General features: G+C 26.9%; 1 protein-coding gene across 1 annotated transcript in view; it reads left to right on the top strand.

Moving 5' to 3' along the window:
• Positions 1-22738, top strand: part of LOC132949759 (neurexin 1) — a 272000-nt gene that overhangs the window by 193369 nt on the left and 55893 nt on the right. The gene's annotated exons all lie outside the window — the stretch shown is intronic.

Genomic DNA, 22738 nt, shown 5'->3' with positions numbered 1-22738 from the left:
TGATTTTGACCAACTTTAAAAATTACTTAGAGTTTTTAGATTCAGAGTGGAACGATGAATGTATTGATTTTACAATGATGTGTGTTTTTTTTTTTATTTTTTGTCTGTCATCACCTTTTAGGACAGTAAAAGTACTTGGATTTTCTTCAACAGTATCTTTTTTGATAGGAAAGTGAATCTAGTTGGTACTTTGGGGGGTCAAAAGTAAAAATTCCCAGTAGTTTTCAAAATCTCCGTAAAAAAAAAAAAAGAAAATTTAAGGAAAAACGGGAATTTTTACGCAAAATCTGTTTTTGAGAAAATCGATTTTGGTTTTTGGTGTAATTCTAAAACAAATGAACGTATATACATGACATTTTCACAGGTTGTTTATATTTATTTTTCTATACACGATAACATTTTAAAAATATTTCTTTTGAAGTGCTTAGAAATATTTTCAGTTTCCAATTTTATTAGTATTTTAGATTCTAAGCGAAGCGATGAATGTATTGATTTTATAATCAATTTTATAATTTTTTTAATTTTTTTATTTTTGTGTCTGTCATCACCTTTTAGTACGGTAAAAATGCTTCGGTTTTCTTCAACAGTAACTTTCCTGATAGGAAAGTGAATCTAGTTTGTACTTTGGAGGATCAAAAATAAAAAATCCTCAGTAGTTTTCAAACGCGACGTGAAAAACAAAAGAAAAATTAAGGAAAAACGGGAAATTGTATGCAAAGTGTTTTTGATAAAATCGATTTTGGTTTTTGGTGCAACTCTAAAACAAATGGCCGTAGGTACATGCAATTTTGACTGAATGTTTATATTAGCATTTTCTATACACCATAACATTTTCCAAATATTTTGACTTATTTTGGGTTGTTTACGGACATTTTCAGTTTCCAATTGTTTTAGTTTTTTTTTCTATAAATATCAATAAAATTTTATTTGTTGGTTAAAAAAGCTTGAAAATTTAATAGAATCCTAGGTTATTGTTTCAAAGGTAGATGAAAAAAATTAAAAATCCTTAGTCACCGTTTTTATTTATAAGCATTTAAAGTTTAAATCATGAAAAAATACTGAAAAATCACGAAAATTAGCAAATTATTGAGTTGATAATTCATATGAATTTTTCTTTTTAAATCTAAGATTTGAAAATGTAATACAAGATTGTCCATAAGTTTGTCTACACGTTTGTCCTGTATCAAAAAAAAAATGTCTACAAAAAAGTCAAATTAAATTTTTACGAGCGTTTGAAATTCATATTTTTACAACATTTGATATTCACTCGATTTCTCATGTAACGATTTTCTTATTTTTCTGTAATTGAAAAACGTATGACTGTAGATATTTGAAAATTTTACTGAATTTTTATATTAGCATTTTCTATACACGATAAAATTTTGAAAATAATTTGAATCTTTTTGAACTGTTTACGGACATTGTCAGTTTTTAAATAGAAAAACTATAATTATCAATACAATTTTATTTGTTGGGTAAAAAAGCGTGAAAATTGAATACAAGGCTCCTGATATAGGTATTGTTACAATAGCAGTTGAAAAAAAAAAAAATACATGGACACAATTTTTTTTTATAAGCCTTTAAAGTTTAAATTTTGACAAAATGTATCAATGTTAAAGTTCAATAATTATTTTGTAGTTCAACTTTTATAGCTAAGGATAGAAAATTTTAAAACAAGACTCTACGTAAATAGGTTATAATATATATTATATAAATTACTTTATTCACAATAATATGATCAAATATACTTGGTAATATCATAGGCTGACTGACAGTTTTCGCTCAGAATCGATTTTCTTATACAATGATATTATATCATTGAATTCAAATTTAACACCACTCATTACAGTGACCCACTTGTAACCTACTGTGCAGCAGAGCAACATCCACTTAATTTTGACTCCCCCAAAGTACCAACTAGATTCACTTTCCTACCAGAAAATATGCTGAAATAGAAAATCGAAGTATTTTTATTTAAACAAAAACTGATGACAGACACACAAAATAAAAAAAAACATACATATCATTGCGATAGATATATTTATCGCTCCGCTCAGAATGCAAAACTTAACCATAAAACAATGAAATGATCGGTTGGTTTCAAATGTTGAGATAAGACTATAAATTAATATTATTTGCAGTTGAAACCAATTAAAAAGTTTAAAAGATACAATCTACATTTATTAATATAGTACCGGTAAGCTACAAAGTGGGAATAAAGAGTAAAAAAAAAATCCATCATTCCATTAAGTTTCCAAGTATTTTATAAAACGCTAAAATGTCCAATGAAAAACATTAAAACGCACTCAATGGATAGAAATTTCATCGAACGTCGTACATTAAATGGATAATACATACAACGGATAATATTGTGGTAAAAAGTATGACAACGTTAAACGTAAGACATATAATAGTATATAGTCTGTTGTATTCAATAATATACACAATGATTTGTTTTTTTTTTCTTTTTCGTTAGTGCTTTTGAACTGTAGTAGAAAATGTAAGTAATAATAATATTATAAATAAATAAGAAAAAGTATATTGCAGTATTCTAAACACATTGGTTTTTACGACTCACCTATAAATTCTTTAGAAAATGTCTTGGAATTGCCAATAGGTAGAGAGTGCAAGTGTAAATGAAAACACTAGTAAAACATTTCTGATGTCCATAATATGACTGGGAGTTCTATGAATCGCCTAAATACATTACCGGTTACGTATACTCTATACACGGTATATAAATATCACGAAATAGATTTTTATTCAAAAGAAAGACACTCTATATTATGCTATAGCATTACTTTAACAATGTAACTTTATAAACTATTGCTGTACATTGATTTATACATAATACAATAGATTTAGGTCGTCGTCTATTGATTCTTTTTACTGCGGAAATTACATTGGATTGTCATTATATTGTTTTTGGACCTTTCCGTAGACCTTTTCTGATTGTCTCATTAAATCGACGAAATTTGTAGTATGCCTTTACGTTCAACTTGTAGCTTAGATTACTGAATCGATATAATAAGCAGGTGTGTTTTATAATACATTAGTGCAATGTTTTTTTTATATGGGACGCTGTCCAAAATTATACAAGATAAACGAAGTTCCCGATTAAATGTCGTGCTTTGTATAACAAAGACAAATTGATATTATCGATTGGTCCGTAGAGGATTCTTTTTTATTTTATTCCTTTTTTTTTTGTTACTATTTTTACACACTTGCCATTATTGTTACCACACGATTTTTTTTTAACATTTTACCACTATTTTGCGATAAAGGTTCTTGACATTGTTTTATCAGCTCTGAAAGTTTGACCTCGACTGGACACTAGTGTTAAAGACGTCTTCAAAACCTCAAAAATAATAAAATAGCTTCATATATTACTTGTGAACATTATAAGGGTAAATTTGATCTTGTCATTTGTCAGAGTCTAAACCGTTATTTGTTTTGTCTTGCCAGAAGCAAATACAAAGGTATAGTGATTTTTGATCGGCCATTATACCTTTGCTTGATACAATAATGTACATACTATCTGCATTAAATGTGAAATAACAAACATATTATTTGTTTATTTTATATAGGTAATATAGATAAATATTTAAAAAAATGTTTAACAGTCATTGAATTCAAACATTATTTTAATTGAAATCTTTCAGTAAAATAATTTTTTTCACTAAAATATTATGTGATTTTTGCAAAAATGATTATTTCAAATACATATTGTACAGTTATAAAATTAAAACACATTAATATAGTAAAGCTGTGATTAATTTACACCATTTTCTGTAGGTATTTATTATATTTACGACAAATTAATTTTCATCATTTATCATTAAAAAAATAACAATGCATTTGTTATTAAAAATGGTAACGATTGTATTTCTGTGTATTGTACTACGCAGACGTAAAGTATGCTATATAGGTATAGTACATCTTTTTATTTTTGATGAATAAATTGTTAAATTAATATTGTATAATATTATTAATAATTTAAACGTAATTCTGATCTGTGTTATAGACCATTGATGTCTGTTTGTTGGGCTTGTTCAATACCTATAGTTAATTAGTGAATTCTAGTTAGATATTTTAAAAAGTCCATGAAATGTTTTATACATAATTACAACTGCTTGTTGAAAATTATTTTCAGCTTTATGTTGAAAGAAGTTTTGAATTTATTTATATACTCCATAATACAAATATAAATATAATGATAGATACCTAATACACATTTTTTTATTTTACTCGATTTGCTGTATAGAATAATAATATTAGGTCCATTCTTAGATTCAACTTCATATTCTTATGTTATAATAATAGGAATATATTCTAAAAAATCAAACAATTTATTAATTACATTTTGCATTATGTATAAACTATTATTTAATAATATAGATTAGAATTTATTTTTGCTAATAATCATGATAAGTATGAACTATGCATCGTTATTAAGTTATTCCATAATAAAGATCTTTCAAATATAATTTATATTTATTTTGTTCTACGTCCAAAGTTGAAGTGGTCGCGGTATAATATAAACCGTTACTGCCATAGCACATTTTAATACAGATATATGCAATCAATGTCAAAGATTGCATTCATATAATTACATTATAATACACTTAAAGTAAATATATCCAACATAAACTGTCGAATTATAAATTAATTGGTACTAACTTCACATACCGTCAAGAAACACTAATGTTAGTCGAGCTTAGGTATAAAGCCAAGCCATCCAGAACAATAATTATAGTGACATAATTATATACCTAAAATATATAGTCACTCTGTGATGATAAACCTAATCACTGTTAGGATTTCAATGATTTGGATTTACATATTTCTAGAACGATACATAATACCACTATTTTTAATAAATTGTATATTATAGATTCTGAGTTATGAATGTATTGATTTTACGGTGATGTGTGTTTTTTTTATGTAGAATAAATGCTTGGATTTTAAATTTGATAGTGGTTTTTGGTAGTAAATTAGATCAAATTTGATACTTTTGGGAATTCAAAATTAAATATTCCCAGCACATAAACAAGTAAACCAAAAAAAAAAAATTAAGGAAAACAAAAATTTTTACGCAAAACCAGTTGACAAAATCGATTTTGTTTTTTTAGTGTAACTCTATAAAGAATAACAGTAACTACTTTAAATATTTTTCAAATTTTTGTACTAGCATTTCTTAAACATAATAAAATTTAAACAAATGTTTCAATTCTTTTTGAACTATAACTAAGATATATGACATTTTTTAACTTTTTTTCTATAAATTGCAGTTTACTCGGTAAAAAAACCTTGAACATTTAATACAATAATCGTAAGAAGTGGTTCTTACTGGAATTAAAAATAAAGTTTTGGGCAATCCAAAAAATATTTTATACAAGCATCTGAAGTTTAAAATTTACGAAATTAGATATTCACGCTTAAAATATCAATTTCTCAACATAAGATTTTCTTATTTTGTTGTTAACAAATAACTGTTAATACTTGAAATGTTCACCAAATATTTATAATTCACAAATTATTTTGTAGTAAGAAGTTTATAATATGTTAAATTTATACAGCTTCAGCTTGGACAATTAATACATGATTCCTCATCAAGTCACATAAAGTTCTAAGTAGTTCATACTGAAATCAATAATACTTATGGTAAAATAAATTACCTTCTCGAATAGCAATATAATAAAATTAATAAATATATCATATAATATTATATACTTAGTATTGTAGGCTGAATGTTGGTTCAGTATCATTTTCGTAACAATAATTTAATTCCAATTAAACACATAAGCAACTTACTTAAATACGAGGTACACTCGGCATAATTAAAGCATAACTGTTACCTACTTTGTTCATTTTTATGTACAGTTAAAAAAAAAAAAAAATTTTAGATATTTTACATAATTAGTTAAGTTATTTTACAAATGAGCTAAACAAATAACCGTTTTAATAATTGTTTTATTATAAATTGGTATATTATTTATATCAAAATTATGATTATTATTATTAATTAATAATAATGCTGTCAAAATAATATACATATAATGTGCTTAATTTGATATATTTCCCACTAAATGTTTACATAGGTACTCATAAAATATAGAATTTGAATCCAGAACCCAATTAAGTGTGGAGTATTACAAATTACATCCACTGACTACTGTCGTTGTAGTTTAATAATATTTATATTGTATTAAAATTAAATTCCAATTACAGGTGAATATCAAACAACACATAACAAGAAACTTATAAAATATTATATCATTGTAAAAACACATTATAATTGCATCAATATAAAAAATAAGTACTTACGTAAAAGGTTCACTATCGCATTATTATAATTAAATCATCTTCAGTTAGGATTTTTCTTAACTTGCATATTACATCTGTTTATTTAAACTCAATATACCTACCTAAAAGTATCTAAAATTATTTTGTGCAAAAAATATTTTCATACAGCTCTATATTATAATAACCCAACGTATTAATGAAAATTCGTCTGAGAAATTATATATTACGAACATTATTCACTTTTTAAAGGTTACTTTACATTGTACATGAAGGAGGCCATTAGTTTCTAGAAGGTTATGTTAATCACAGGCCTAACAGCCTAAGCAGGCAGCCAAAAAGTTATTTAAGCTTTATCCGCCAGAATTTACACTGATGTTGTCCAACATAATATGCAGACACTACGCCGAGGTGCTCTAAATTACACAGTGAAAAAAATGTAGGTATCTCTTATCGCTTATTGCAAATTATTTATTTTTTCTTAGCTTTCACATCTTGTCAAAGACTAAAATCCAAAAAATACACTGAAAAACAGCCATTGACCTCGACAACGCAAAATTTTCTCTAAAATCCACGTCTAATAAGGAATGACGGAAACTTTGGACCTGGCTTAAATACGAGACTACAAGAACCCCTCACCCCCCCTAAAAAAAAAAAATTACCCACAGGGTTTAACGTTAACCGAAAAAATGGAACACATTAAATGGAATTTGAACTGGACATGGGAGATGAAAGTACATTATTTTCGAATGGGAATCGATACCGACCCCCAGTTGAGATTGGGGAAATGACATTCAAAGTACAAAATCCTTCAATAAAACCTGAAAGACTAAAAACGCTGAGCATACAAAATCTTAATATGAATTTATAAAATATGATTTTATTCCCTAATTAATAATTCAGCTGTGTTAACTTACATAATTATTAATATTATTAGGTATGGTTATTAATTACTGGTATTTAATTATTATTTAGGTACCAGCTATTATTTTCTTTTTCCTTCATATATATATATATATATATATAATATAATATGTAAATTGTAAATACGTGTTACATGTTATGGGTTTATATTATGTACTATGGCTTAAATTAATCAGTCATCAGTTCTGCAAGACGAATATATAATTAAAAAATAGACTTTTTTGTAGAATAGTCGTATTTTATTTTGAAAAACGTGAAATTCTAGATTTTCCTCTTTTAATATTATTACATTACTATCGTTTTTTTCATTCAAGTTGAAGATTAGTATTTATATAAATTATATTCATAATTTTCTGTGCATTGTTGTTATTAATTACCTATTTATTATGTTTTAAATTATATCATCAGTATTCAAAGAAATATCATATTTTTGTATTATATTATAAAATCCTGCGAGAAGACTTTGAAATCCTCTTAATGAGAACATAAACACCTCAATGTTGAGTGGTTGGCTGTTTGTATTGTGGAATTTTCTAAAGAACTTACATTAAAACAATGATGAATAACAATTAACAATATAATAATACTGTATTGAGTTTTTCAATAACAACCCGATAAAGCCATTTGCATAAAAACTATAATGATTATCTAGAATTTTAAATTTATGGCTATAATTCCTTCTAATGTATATTATGTTAAAATAAAATAGTGACTCCCCAATGATAATTGTATGAATTATACAATCATCTTTTACGTAATAATATATTATTACATTTGTGATCATTCTGTATAGGTATATCCTTATATTTTATATACTATATATTATATAATATGTGTGCAGTGTGCATATATATATAGGTATTCGTTAAGTACCTACTACAATATTTACATAAAAAAATATTACCAAAGTTTTATGGCTTATAAATTCAGTTATTTTAATGCTTTTTTAAATATTAAAATTCATGGGATCTAAATGTTTAAATGGTTAGCTAATAATATTAATATGTTAATATTTATTACTGAATATTTCACCAAAGTTGATCAGGGTAAAGTTACTAATGTGAAATATTTATGTAGACAATTTACAAAATTGTAAAATAGGTAGATTTTAAAATCTACTGTGGTATCAGTATACAGGTACCAATACACAAATATACGTTTATTGCTATAAATGATTGATTTTGACATAAAAAATATTTTTACTGTAGTTGTTTTTAGTCTAATTAATTATTAATATCAATACATTTTGTATTTCTAAAATGGTTTTTATTTGTATGCAGTTTGTGGATAATTCAACAATACCTATTTTAATATTTGTAAAATATATATCATTATTACTACAGATCTTTTAATTATGTATACAGTTAAATTATTTATAGCATAATGCAATTTCTTAATAATTTAAATATTAAAATATTTTTGTATAATACGCATATACATAATATACATATTTTTTGGTACGCTAGTGATGTAATATAACCATTATTGATAAAATACAATTACTTGTTAACCAGTGTAAATAGGAAATAATTCAAAAAATTCTAAAGTAATTGCGGTGGCAAAAATATTAGATTATCATTTCTTGATATTAATAAAAACATTAAAATAAAATTATAATCATCAATTCAAATGGAATTTTACTAATTTTGACTAACAATATGACTTATCAAAATACATAATCGGATAGTCTTTGAATAAGGAAATAGTACATGCTGAACACTAACCAGTCTGTGATTGACACTGACGATTTAAGTCAAGTCATCACTAAAAAAAATCTAAATATTCGGTCAATGTAAATAACTAAAAATAACTCAACTCTAAATTAATAATTAGTTAGTTCGTTTAAAAAAATATACACAATTTTAAAAAGTATAAATACGACTATGTTAAAAATCATGGAAGTGATATTAAATTTAAAAAAATATCTATTTAGCTAAAATGTAATTTCATAGAACATACATTCTATATTTATAGTATATATCATAACATGCTTTCTTGTTGCATCATCATTTTAATGTATTTTTAGGAATTCAAAAAGAAAAATGAAAGTATGAAACATGCAAGATGTGTGGCTCAAACTATTTTAAATAGTATTTTTGTGCATGATTTTTTGTTAGTTATATTTATTTTATTATATTAATCATTCAATACAATAAGGGGGAAAGTAATATGTCAATGTAGCATTTTAATTATGAAGTCACTTTACAATGTACTAAATATTTTATTCTAAATTTATTAACGAAACTATGAACTTTTGATATGGAAGAACAATCTTTAGAAATTATTTGCAGCATTATTATTTCACTAATTAAATTGTTCCACCTTTGAAGTTTGTTCGCATGCACCTGTAAAATATATTAAATTCCAATTGCATTGAATCACTGAGAACTCTAAATCATATTAAAACGTAAGTAACTCAGAAACTTCATATTGGATTTATCAGCGTTCATATTATTATATTATTATAATGTCATGCTCCATTGTTGAAAATAATTTACCAAGAATGTTTTCGGAATTAGTTTATTAATATTAAAAGTCTAAACTGGAAAACACCTTCTTGGTCGTGTGATTATAATATTATTATAATTTTAAGTCTGGGTCCTACTGCAATTTTTTTTTTGTCGATATATTATGTGGCTCTTATACTATACTTCATCCCACGAGAGAAGTAGACCGAACGGCGACCAAAACTCGTCTTATTTCGCGCATTCCCACCACTTTACCAGCCCGAGCGCCACCTTCGTGCGTCGTCGTCGAAAACGAGACGTGCAAGGTGGTTGCGAGTGCGTATATACTATGCGTGCGTGCGTGCCGACTGTCACATAGTGGGGAAAACGGAGCCACGGAATGGCCGCTGCCGTCAGTTTACATGCGCGAAACGGTCTACTTCTCTCGTGGGACGGAATATATGCATTTTGTTTTATCTCTGATGAGCTAGAATTATATACCAAAAGATGGACTTTGATGTAAATAATAACTATGTACAATTTGGCAATGTACTAGTTATAGAAAATATTATAGTTGTAGGCATATCAAAAAATAAAATTTAAATGTCATAACATTTACTTTACCTTGACCTAGTATCAAAATATGGAGCCAGCTTGTATTATAGCATTCGTATTAGTTGTGATCCATAAAAGTGTTATTATATATTTTGATTATTTTGTTAAGTACCCTTTCAAAAATACTTAAATACAGTGGGAATCCGTAATCCATACAAACTACAAAGCAAATTTAATTTTATCAACAAACATATAGTAATATATACCTACCTACTTAACATTTCAGCTGTTCAAAAAAATTGTATGAGCGTGACCTTAATATTTAAAGTTTAAATTTTGGCTTCAAAAATAAAAAATCAAAATTGCAAACACAAAATCCAATGATTTACATAAAATTGGTAAATATATATATTTATTAATCCTCAAATAACTAAGTAAAATAAATTTGTACTAAATATATATATGTACCTATACCAAAACTATGATAAGAACGCATCAAGATGTGCCATGTGGCATTTATATAACCTATTTAAAATTATTTTCTTCCTCAATAATTTTATCATCACATTATCAATATTCAATAGAATAATGATGATATCATCTGGCCCAGAACACGAATCTTAATGTAGAGAGCTACGGTTTGAAAAAACACCCCCAGCTGTCACTTAATAAATGGTTGATATTTGGTAAAATATACCTGAAATAATTTTCATCATAATATAGAAATTGTAGTTTATATTTAAATAGTTTGTAGGATAAGCTGGGCTAAAAAAATGTTCAAAAAGGTTAGACATATCATATCCTTCAGTTAAAGATTTATCCTCAAACTCCATTGTACCAGGTATTCCACAATCAGTTTTCAGGTCTTTGATGTAACGTCGAAAAGATTTAGGGTCCGAGGTAAGGTTGGTCTGAACTTTTTGTATATAAAGAGAACGGCATCTTTTAGATTCCACTTTACATAATGCACGAAAGCGAGAAAATGCATTATATTTATTACAGTCTTTGGTAATCTTGATCTCTTTATGTGATCGCTGATTATTAAAAAGTAACTCTTTAAGTTTACTACTTTATCATTGAAGAAAATGAGTTTTACGACTGGAGAATATAAATTTGGAATTGACATAGTTAACCGAAACAAAACCAGAATGTCCATGACATCGTCACATTTTGTTTTTATTTTGGTATAAATATACGTGTTGCTTATGGTGTACTTTAAAATATTACCAAATTAAAAATAATTGGCAGTCAGCTCTCTCACTGGTGAATATTTGTGTGATATGATATTTTGGTATAATATTTTTCGAAACCGTTTCCAAGATGATCATTCAATGCGCAATGTTTGAATAATATAGAAATTAAAAAATTGATTTGTTTTATTAAATTTGTCAAGTATTTTCAGTATTTTTTAATTAAACATAAAACTAGTTTCTTAAACAGTGACGTGCCCAGAAATTTTAAATGGGAGGAGATAACATTTTTTTTTTTTTTTGAATTAACAAAAAAAGCGGGTATGTGGAAGTTGCTCTGTTGTACAGTGGGCTACAAGTGGGTGACTGCAATACATACGGTGTTAATTTTGAATTCAATAATATATATCAAGTGTGCAAAAAACAGCTTTGAGCAGAAACAATTCGGCAGCTTAAGATATTTTATATTACATTTATATTGTTATTCTTAATATATATACATTTTTAACTACAAAATCATTTTAGTAATATTAATTCAACTTACAGGCTATAATAAATAATAACAATATAAAATATCCAGACTGACAAACCGACAAACCGTCTTCGCTTAGAGCCTCTTTTCTTTAAAATAATATTTTATCATTGAATTCAAGTTTAATACAATCCATTATACATTAACCCACTTGTAACCTACAACAGAGCAACATCCACTTACCCGTTTTTCAAATTTTGTAGAAATTAAAACTTTAAATATTTATAAAAAAAATTGTGCATATTATGTATTTTTAATATTTTTCAACAGCTATACAATAATTGTAAAAATATATTAGGACCCGTGTATTATATTTTTACACATTTTGACCAAACAAATAAATATGTATTAATATATATAAAACAAAAAATTAAAAATTAAAATTTTCTGTAAACAGCTCAAAACGAATAAAATATTTTGAAAATTTTATCAAGTATAGGAATTGGTAAAATAAACACATGGTTTAAGTTTAAGTCTCTACAGTAATTCGTTATTGAATTACAACAACATAAGAAAATCGCTACTTCATCATAAGAAATCAAGTAAATATCAAATGATGTAAAAATTTGAACTTCAAACACTCATAAAAGTGTAATTTGACTTTCTGGTTTTTTTTTTTGATAAAGGTAGACAAACTTATAAGGAATCTTGTATTAAAGTTTCAAATCTTAGATTTAAAAATATAAATTTTTTATGAATTTTTAACTCAAAATAATTTGCACATTTTCGTGATTTTTACGTTATTTGTCAAAATTCGAACTAAATGCTTATAAAAGAAAATTGTGACTGTACTTTTAATATTTTTCAACTGCCATTGTAAGTAAATTAGGAGCATCGTATTAAATTTCAAGCGTGTTGACTTAACGAATAAAATTTAAATTAATACAAATGAATGACTCTAAACAGCTGTAATAACGAATAAGTGGTTTTCTGTAGGTCGGAAAAAAAGACAATGGGGGGGGAGGATATAACCCCTAACCTCTCCCCCTGCTTACGCCACTGTTCTTAAATCTTTAATTATACCTATAAAAGAAAAAAAAAAATAGCTATATTCAAATTTAATAAAATATATTAGTATTCTATGGAACATTTTAGAAATTTTCTATCATCATTAGAGATTGTCGACAACTGTCTCATATAATTCAGATGAAATTTAAAAAAAAAATGACTTAACGTTAGTTTGGATTATGATATTACGATAATATATTCATACAGTAAAAGATTACGTTTTGCATGTATGGCTAAGTTTTACATTATAATAACAGTAATTTTATATGTGTCGTCTGCATAATACTTGTATATCATTTAATTTTTTATAAATATGATATATTTTACTTTAAACTGCTCATTTGTCAACCGTACTAAATGTATGAATTAAAAATCAAAATTGTTTGAAATGTTGTCGCATACAATTTAGAAAGCTATATATATACAGCATATTGTTAATATATTATTAGGTATTCAGTACAAATTTGTTTGCGAAACGATTGGAAATCAGTCTTTTCGGTCGGTCAACGTTACGTGATATTTGTGCAAGTATTAATTTGACGGTAGTTACTGATGACTAAATTAAGTCTTTTAAGCCTCGTTCAACCGATGGCATTTTCACGGTATATGCTCTCCATTTAAGCGGTAGGTACTTCTGTGTCTGGTCTGTATGCGACTGAAGTGCGTTTGTACAACCAGCCTCTTCTACCAAAATGTAACGATAGTAATAACGATGCTACAAACATCAACAGCAGCAATAATAATAACAACACAAATAATACATTCCCCTATATAATATAGGTAGGTGTACCTACCTATATTTTATTATTCATCTCAAGTAAAATGCTCATTTCGTAGTTGACGTGTGTTGTGTTGAAAAATCGGAAGGGGTGACATGAACAAAACGAAAAGTCTTTGACGGCGTACGCGCATCTACCGAGGTGGATGCTTGTTTGTGAAATGGGGTGATCTCCCCCTTGTGTCGACAAACATTGGGATTTGATTTAAAAATTAACATATACCTAATAATAATATAACATGCCGTTTTCGTTCCCAGTATATTTTTTTGTATGAGGTACTTTGGTTATGATTTATCTCAATGTATTATAGTTACCGCAGTTCCCTCAATCGTACATAAATCAGATCTAACCGATCTACGGAAAACTATCCAACACAATATTATGGTGTATCACGACGAATAAGATCTATACATAGGTAATAATAAATAATAATATAATGTGTGCATACTAATTATGTCTGAAAGTTGTCTATAGTACGCGACGCTATTGTCATACGCCCGACTGCAGCTGTCCTCTGTATAGGTAATACAACCGTTTAGTGTAATATTATAATATTATTATCGGGTACGTCTATTCGCGACGGGACAAAATAGAATTATAGAAAACTGGCTTTGACATTAACACGCGTGGCGCGCGTGTGGGCACATCACTCGCCCGCTCACGAATATGTCAGCGGAACTCAGACACGAATACGAAAACGTCTTTACCCGGTGAAACGATACCTAATAAATAATAATAATATTATTATACGTCTCCGACCACGATGAATACGGTCGTTCGGCTCGTTACGATAATATTGCATTTACGGCACGCCGCCGCCGTTTCGCGTGTACGCGCATTGTACACACGCATTCATAATAATATTATTATTATTATTATTATTATTATTATTATCATTATTTTACTTATTTGTTTCGTTTCTCCATATTTTGTACTGACACTGTCTACTATTGGTTGGTATTCGAATGATAATAATAATAATAATAATGATACGAATGCCTCCATGCGTGACCAACGCGACATTATCTATTCGCAGTGGTTATAATAATTACGAATAATAATAATAATAATATAATGACAGTTGTTGTTCATTCGTGGGCGCCAGGGTTTGAAGGAAAAAAAGTAACCACGTGGCAGGTGGACTGAGCTTAACGAGAATTTTCAAGGTTTTCTTAAGACCCGGGCTAATTTTCCAATAGGCACTATTATTTTACTTTTTTTACCTCAGTATATTTAACTATATTTCATCGGATACATGAACAATACGTCCTGTTAACTATCAAGATCTAACAATAACAGTAATAACACCTTTCGTTAGGAAATTAACTTTTATTCGACAATTTAACTTTATAATCAATCATGACGGTGCAACTCAGACCGGTACGGCCTCCTGAGCCGCTCAACACCAACAGGTTTACCCTCACTAGATAACGATATCTGAAGCACGCGAGATAACAGCAGTACCGCTCCTAGTGAGAGTTTACTGCAGTCCTACCTATACTTTCCTACGAAATTTTTAATCACAAAATGATATATTATGTATATAATAAGTCAGGAAACTTAAAGTTTTCTAATATGACTGTAAATAAATAAATAAATAATCTTAATATTTAAATGTTGTAAATACTTACATAAAAAAAAATTGTTTATAACATTTATCTATAAAAACATTTAATATTAATGTAGATTGTAAATTGTTTATCAAGACATCATAACAGTTTATAATTTATAAAAACGTATTACACAAATGAATCCTTCCAAACGTATGATTTTGATGCCACTGCAGCAGTTATAAATAAAAATAAAAGAAGAAATAAATACGTATTGATTGTATAATAAATAATCCATCAATCTATTAAAATTGTATTCCCCTCGAACCGTAGAAATGTAATTTCAAACCGATTATACAGCATTTTTTTTTTATAAATCATTCGATTTCAAATAGCTATTATAGTTTATCTAGTTATTATAGGTACTATATAAGACTATTTTATTTTAAGAAATAAATTATTGGTTTCAGTTAAACATCAGTTGTTTTTTTAACGAAATAAATAACTGTTTTTTTTTATAAATTGAAATATTGATATAAAAACAAAGATTAACTTAATTCTAATAACTATAGATTGTTAATTAGATAATTATTGATTAATAATGAATTGAATTATTGTTATAACTTATAAAATAAATAAAAATATTTGATAATATGTATTATATTCGTATAGAAGTTGAATAATTGGCTCATAGATTGGGTATCACTTTATGATTTAAAATGTGGTAGTTGGACTATCCATTACATTCTAAATCTATTCCAAGCTCAGTTTTTGTTCTCAAATCAATATATTATAAATGCAGGTCATTCACTTTTTGTTTTGCTATTTTTTATTTAATTATTGTGAACTTTTATAGAAAAATCAAAATCAATGGTCTTACAAAACAAAACTAATATAATATATTTTTAACTCATAATAATATATTATAGAGTTTCTTCACATAATTTATTTAACATCTTAGAACACTATATAAGACGTTTTACGAAATGTCAAAATGTATTTATATCATGTAAAATGTTTATAAAACCAATACGTATTCAGTATTTCAGTCATAAATGATAAATCATAACCTATATCTAGTCAAGATTTACTTTCACACACCAAAATCTTTATTAGAGATTTTTATTTAAGCAGGTTTACCTACCTACAGTATAATAAATCAGACAACGATTGTAATGACACGGGTACCTGGTTTAATGACCTACAATTATTAAAGGGCCCGGAAAAACTCTTTTGTTTTATATACTAATGTTTATTGATTTTTATAGCGTTATTATAATTTATAATGGCCAAACGGATGCAATGATATTTTTTTGTGAATTGAGACATACATTTTATCTATAATTACCGCGCAATATACGAGTCATAATAATTATTATCGACGGTTTTCGACAAAAATAAATTTCAAGATAAGTCAAACATTAAAAATATCAGTCAGCGTGTATAGTTCGTGTACCTGGTCGCATTTTACGTTATGTGCTGCGTGTTTCATATTATAAGTTCAGTATTTATTTCGAAATTATGAGCAATCAAAAGCAATTATTAACAATTGAATGAATATTTATATTTAAAATGTATGGTTCGTTAGAAAAGATATGAAATACATTTGGCATGGCTAACGAATATATCGTAGGTTCTTTAACAAATTCCATCATATTATGGAAAGCTTGATAAAAAATAAAAAGTGTATAAAAACGTAAAATGATCAATAAAAAAAACTTTGAAGTTGTACAACATACAAATTTAGACAATATTGTGTTGAGGTACTGCTAGCTTAACGTTGGTTCATGAATCAGTGACATTTGAATACCCGATGAATGGATTCTTCATAAAAAAAGCCTATATAAGTTTTCTGAAAGCCTTGGCAAGTATAAATATATTTTAATTATTCAACTGTTTCATGTCAAATGTTTCAGCTTTAGATTAATGCACAAAACGTATAATACTGTATTACTGTATTATTGGAAATTAGTAGAGAATTAAAGTTAGTAAACACTGAAATATTATAAAACTGGCTTGGAAATATTCAGCCTAAGCTAAAAGAAGGATATATTACAGTGGACCTAGATTAATTATGCAGACAAAATCAGGTTTTTTTCAAACAGATTCCTAAGAATACAATCACATTGAATCACATTGCAAGTGCAAAATGTCAACACAACTAGTTGGTTTTAGCAAATATAAAAATGCTATTATAAACATTCAGTCAAAATATCATGTATTTACGGTCATTTGTTTTAGAGTTACACCAAAAATTCCTTACATTTCTTACAGTTCCTACACAAAGTTTTTCCTTAATTTTTGTTTTGTTTTTCACGGCACTTTTAAAAACCACTGAGACATTTTTACTTTTGACGCCCCCAAATTACCAACTAAATTCACTTTTCTATCAGAAAAGATACTGTTGAAGAAAATCTAAGCATTTTTATACATTCATCGCTCCGCTCAGAATTTAAAATATTTTACTTTTAGTAATCAACTTTCATGCACATTCTATAAGGTTTAAACTACGCATGATTTAACTTGTATTTTTACCAAGATATCGTACAACTGCTATTCAAACAATGTATACAGGTCTAATGAAATGTATATGAAAATTTACTTCCGAAAATCATTGGGACTAAAAATTATTGTCATTAAACAAAATAAAATTGAAACCGACATCAGTATTCACTATTCAGTGTACCAGAATACTGATTTTTCTAGGGTGCGACACGTAACTTCAAAAGTAATAATCATCAATGTTTTCGACATGCATCACGCATGTTTCACTAACGGTCCAACTCAATGAGAAAAGGTAGACAAATAAGTTTGAAAAATAGTTATAGGTACAGAAATAATTTTTGTCACTAATGAGGAACAAACTTTAGTGCTATCACAGATCAAGCAGATATGTAATTATTTCTTCACTAATAGACGCAAATCTGAAGAAGATGGTAATGATAGTGATAACGCTAATAATATCATGTTAACGATGTAGAGATTTGTCCAATTCAATTCAGTATTCAATGCAGTTAATAATAGTGCAAAGTTGTATGACTGTTAAAAAAATAAGTTCAAAAACAAAGTTTGGAAAAGTAGCAATAAGAAGTTACAACACGGTTCTTGTATAAAAAAACACGTAACCAACAAAAGTAACAGATTTTTTTTACATAGGATGTAAATCATATACCTACATATTTAAAGTTAACGTTTTTTTAAATTTAAATAACAAATCTTAATACAATATATTGTTATTAAATTACTTACGTTTTAAATTTGGGTCGTTAAGTTTTCTGTTTCCTTCGGAAACGATTTCTACTGGTACATACTACACATATACATACCTACTCGTATATTTTATAAATTCTATATTGAAACATTGGTATTTTCATAAACATATTTGTTCAGCAGTAAATCTACATAAGGAAATAAGGTTAACCTTATTTATGTTGGTCCCGAGTGGCTAACTCGAAACACCTGTTACAAATAACTCTAATGCAAACGTATTTATAACCCCAAAATATACATTTTATGTTATTCGGTATTAAACGTACACAAAAAAAATGTATGTTTTTTATACACACTGTACCTAGTATATACATATTCATATTCTTTATTTATAAATATTTTCCTACGCTTTTCAGTTTTCTTGGATAATATTATAGTAAACAATACAAATAAAGGACCTACTATAGTTGTATCAATTAGTATTAGCCATAATTAAAATATTATAGTTCAAATGAGTTATAGTTATAATTACAGCATATTATAACTGTTAAATATTTTTTATAAAAATGTTTAGGACTTACCTACCTATTTGTTTGGCATTAATATTATATTCATGAGAACCAAAGTAAAATGTAATATTCAGTGGACAATTTTAAATAGAAAGTTTTAGCAAATCTGAGATTTTATCAGAATAATAATTTAAAACAGAATAAAAAGTTATTTTTATTTTGGAAACTACTAAAATTTACCTATAGTGCTAATAAAATTACTTTAAAAATTAAATATTGTAAATTGCAATAAGTATACAAATTATGAAAGATATTATTTGAAATTGATTCATAAACATTGATCTATATACTTCTGAATTATTATTCATTATTAAAGTACCGTGTGTTTGATGCTTATGCATCATATTATTAACAAAAACATAACCTCAAATTTAAACATTTTATAATAAGAAGTTATTGCAAATACATATATTTTTTTCCGATTATTGCTTTTGGATGTATACTTAATACGTTTAGTCAGTGAGCTAATAAATCGTTTAATATAGTTATATAAATTATCAAGACGTATTCTATCAGTGTATCAATATTTTATAAACTTTTAATATATATTTTTTTTTAGTATTTATTTATTCATCTTTTTTTAAATTCCTTACACATACTAGGTTTTGGACGAGTTATAATAATATACACTTAAAACACTAACCTTTCAAATGTTTTCCTTAAATCTGTATTTAATTAGTTAACTTGTCCTAACTTTATTTAAACTTTATCTTCTACTTATAACTTAGTTATTATTTTTTAATTATAATTGAGCCGTTAAGTGTATATTTTATAATATGATATACTCTCACCGTACACACGACCTTCATAGTAATTTAGTTTATTTTTAAAATTATTTTTTCCGAAAATAATATTGTAATTTAAATTATAATTTTATAATATTTAATATGCTGTGTACACGCAGGAAAAATTTAAACAATTGATTTTTATTCTGTTTTTTACAGCTGTGCCTATTTTGTAATAAAAATAATTTATGTTATTCGATTTTATAACTCTTGTTCAAATGAATAAATAAAAGTGAATCGAATATGGCATTAAGTACAATCACAAGCCAATAACATGTTGCTAAGTAAAAAGATATTAAATGAACTATGTAACTTTAAAATAAAATATATAAAAATACTGTTAGTAGTTTCACATGCACATCGCAAACAACAATGATTACAATTATGTCAAAACATACGTATACGTTTAATGCAGCTTTAAAATAATAAACTCCGATGATCTAGGCTTTATCACCGATCTGCCAATCCGTGTAGTTATAACTATCACTATAGGTAATGAAACAAATAATAAAAATACGTATTTTTTACGACTCAAATCAGCATATTGATTTAGAACCCGAGACCAAAAAAACCCTGTAGTTGTAACGAAACAACGCTCCATGCCTTACATATAAAGAACCACTATTAAAATACCTACGTCATAGTAATGACTTGTGATACTTACAGGTAAAATGATGTTTTTTTATTTAACGTAGTCATGCGAAAGTACGCATCGAAAACACACTAATACAGTTTTTTCACACAAATATATAAACCTAGAGTGCTATCATCAATAGAGCGTTATTCTAAATGCCTGACATTTCACGCCAATATTGCTTTTGCTGAAAACATCAAAACTATTTGAGAGAATGACTTTCTCGAGTGTCTAAGACCAATATTTGTTTGAATTCAATAATATTGCGAGAGCGTAGATAAATAATAAACACTGGACCACCAACCGACTTCTTCACACCATACTTACGTGATTAGCGGAGCTTTCAACGAGAATAAATATTCTCGGAGAGTTTTCATTAACTTGTCTCAGGCTTTTGGCAAAGGATTGCTTTATACTCTAAGTAAATATGGTTACCATACCTTTAGTGGAAACTCCAAACTACACAACGATCCCTCGATCAAGTCTAACGTGGCTTCAAAAGTTGAACATAAGGTTAAACGTTGATAATTGGGTGCGTGCATATTACATTTTACACAAAACCGGAAACTGCCTACTAGCTATAGCATCATTGAATCGGCATTATAGCATCCCAAACAAAAGATCCAACTAAGTACCTGCACGGGCACTAGCTCTCCCGCCATCGTTCAAATATGTAGATGGGAAATTGCTCGTAAAAATTAATTAATATAATATCATAAATTAAAAAGTAATTAATTCGAATATAGCGTAGTTGAGCTATACTATATACATATCCCCAAACAACAACAGAGAACAAACGACTACTGACGTGTAATTACAGATGGGCTAATAAGCTAATTTAGACTTTGACTTAGGGCATACCTTTGAGTTTGTGGGTACCAGTATATGGGTGAGATCAAAAGCATATTACAATTAGTCGCTACACTGTAGAAAACATCATGACTAGTATCAAATTATAACAGTAAATTATATTGTAAATTATATTTACAGCTTTGAACTTACAATAGATATGAAAATAGATATTGTAACATGAAAATAACGAAAACCACGAACGAGATAATAATATACAAACGATTTGTGATGATAACACACGAATAACGTCTTAATGGTATTTCTGCAGCGAATCAATCGTAAAATGTTATTAGATTTAAATCTAAATCCAATTAACTGACTACGAATTGATTTTAGAGTACCAGCAATTTATTTAATAATTAACTACGGTGACCAATTACTATACTAAAAAGGATGTAACTCAGTACGCATAGTATACAATCGGTACGTGCATTAATTGTAAAGCGAGTAGCCAATAAAGTAGTACAAATTAATATTTTAGCGCAGTTTTCTTAGGCTTCCAGCGCGCTGTTGTAAATAATATACAACAGGTTTATATTTATTTATTTATTTAACTTATATTCTATTTTTATCTTACCAGCAGTCATGAGTATTCCTCGAAAATATTATTATCTACGTTTTAGACTGCAGAGGAATAAACATTTTCGAATTTTGAAAATGATAGTTTATAGAACATCAAAAAAAATTTACCTTAGTGGTTTATGACATTTTTTTTAAAAATTAAATGGTCATTGCTGGTCATATATTAAACTAAAAACTGCACTAAAATATAACTTTTGAATTCAGGTTAACATCATACTGTATACTTATAATACAATAATATTGTATACCTATACCTATTATATTACTTATTTTAAATTATTACTATGTTTAGTTAAAGGTGTGAAATATGTTTGAGGTTTAGAGATACTTGTAACTGACTTATTAGAGAAGTACTCATAATTATTGGTAGGTAATTGTAATAAAAAATATTTTTGGTATTTTTAAAATGTGTAGAATAAGATTTGAGTAGGTAGTACTTACTGCATAATGGACACTGAAAACAATTACCAGTTATTATCTAATATTTGTAACAGTCGTGTAAACTGAATTCATCTGTACTTATATAATGTTTATAAATTTATATAGTTATACTGTAAAACTGACATCGTTATACATGAGTACATGACAAAACGCGTTTGAAATTTGTTAACATAATTAAAATTAAAAATAAATACCACAAAACAAAACACAGTAGTTAACAAAATAGGAAAAATATAGAATAGGTTATAGGTACTTACCGACTATCATAAAACAAAAATAATGTAGGTATATATCAAAATAGTTTAAAAATCATTTTATATTATTTTATGTATTTTATATATTTTAAAAATTAAATTTATATTTTCCATTTCTGTTAA

Source organism: Metopolophium dirhodum, chromosome 1 (genome assembly GCF_019925205.1).
Source record: "Metopolophium dirhodum isolate CAU chromosome 1, ASM1992520v1, whole genome shotgun sequence".
NCBI lineage: Eukaryota > Metazoa > Arthropoda > Insecta > Hemiptera > Aphididae > Metopolophium > Metopolophium dirhodum.
The sequence above is the reverse complement of the archived record's forward strand: the minus strand, read 5'-3'. Positions and strand labels throughout refer to the sequence as shown.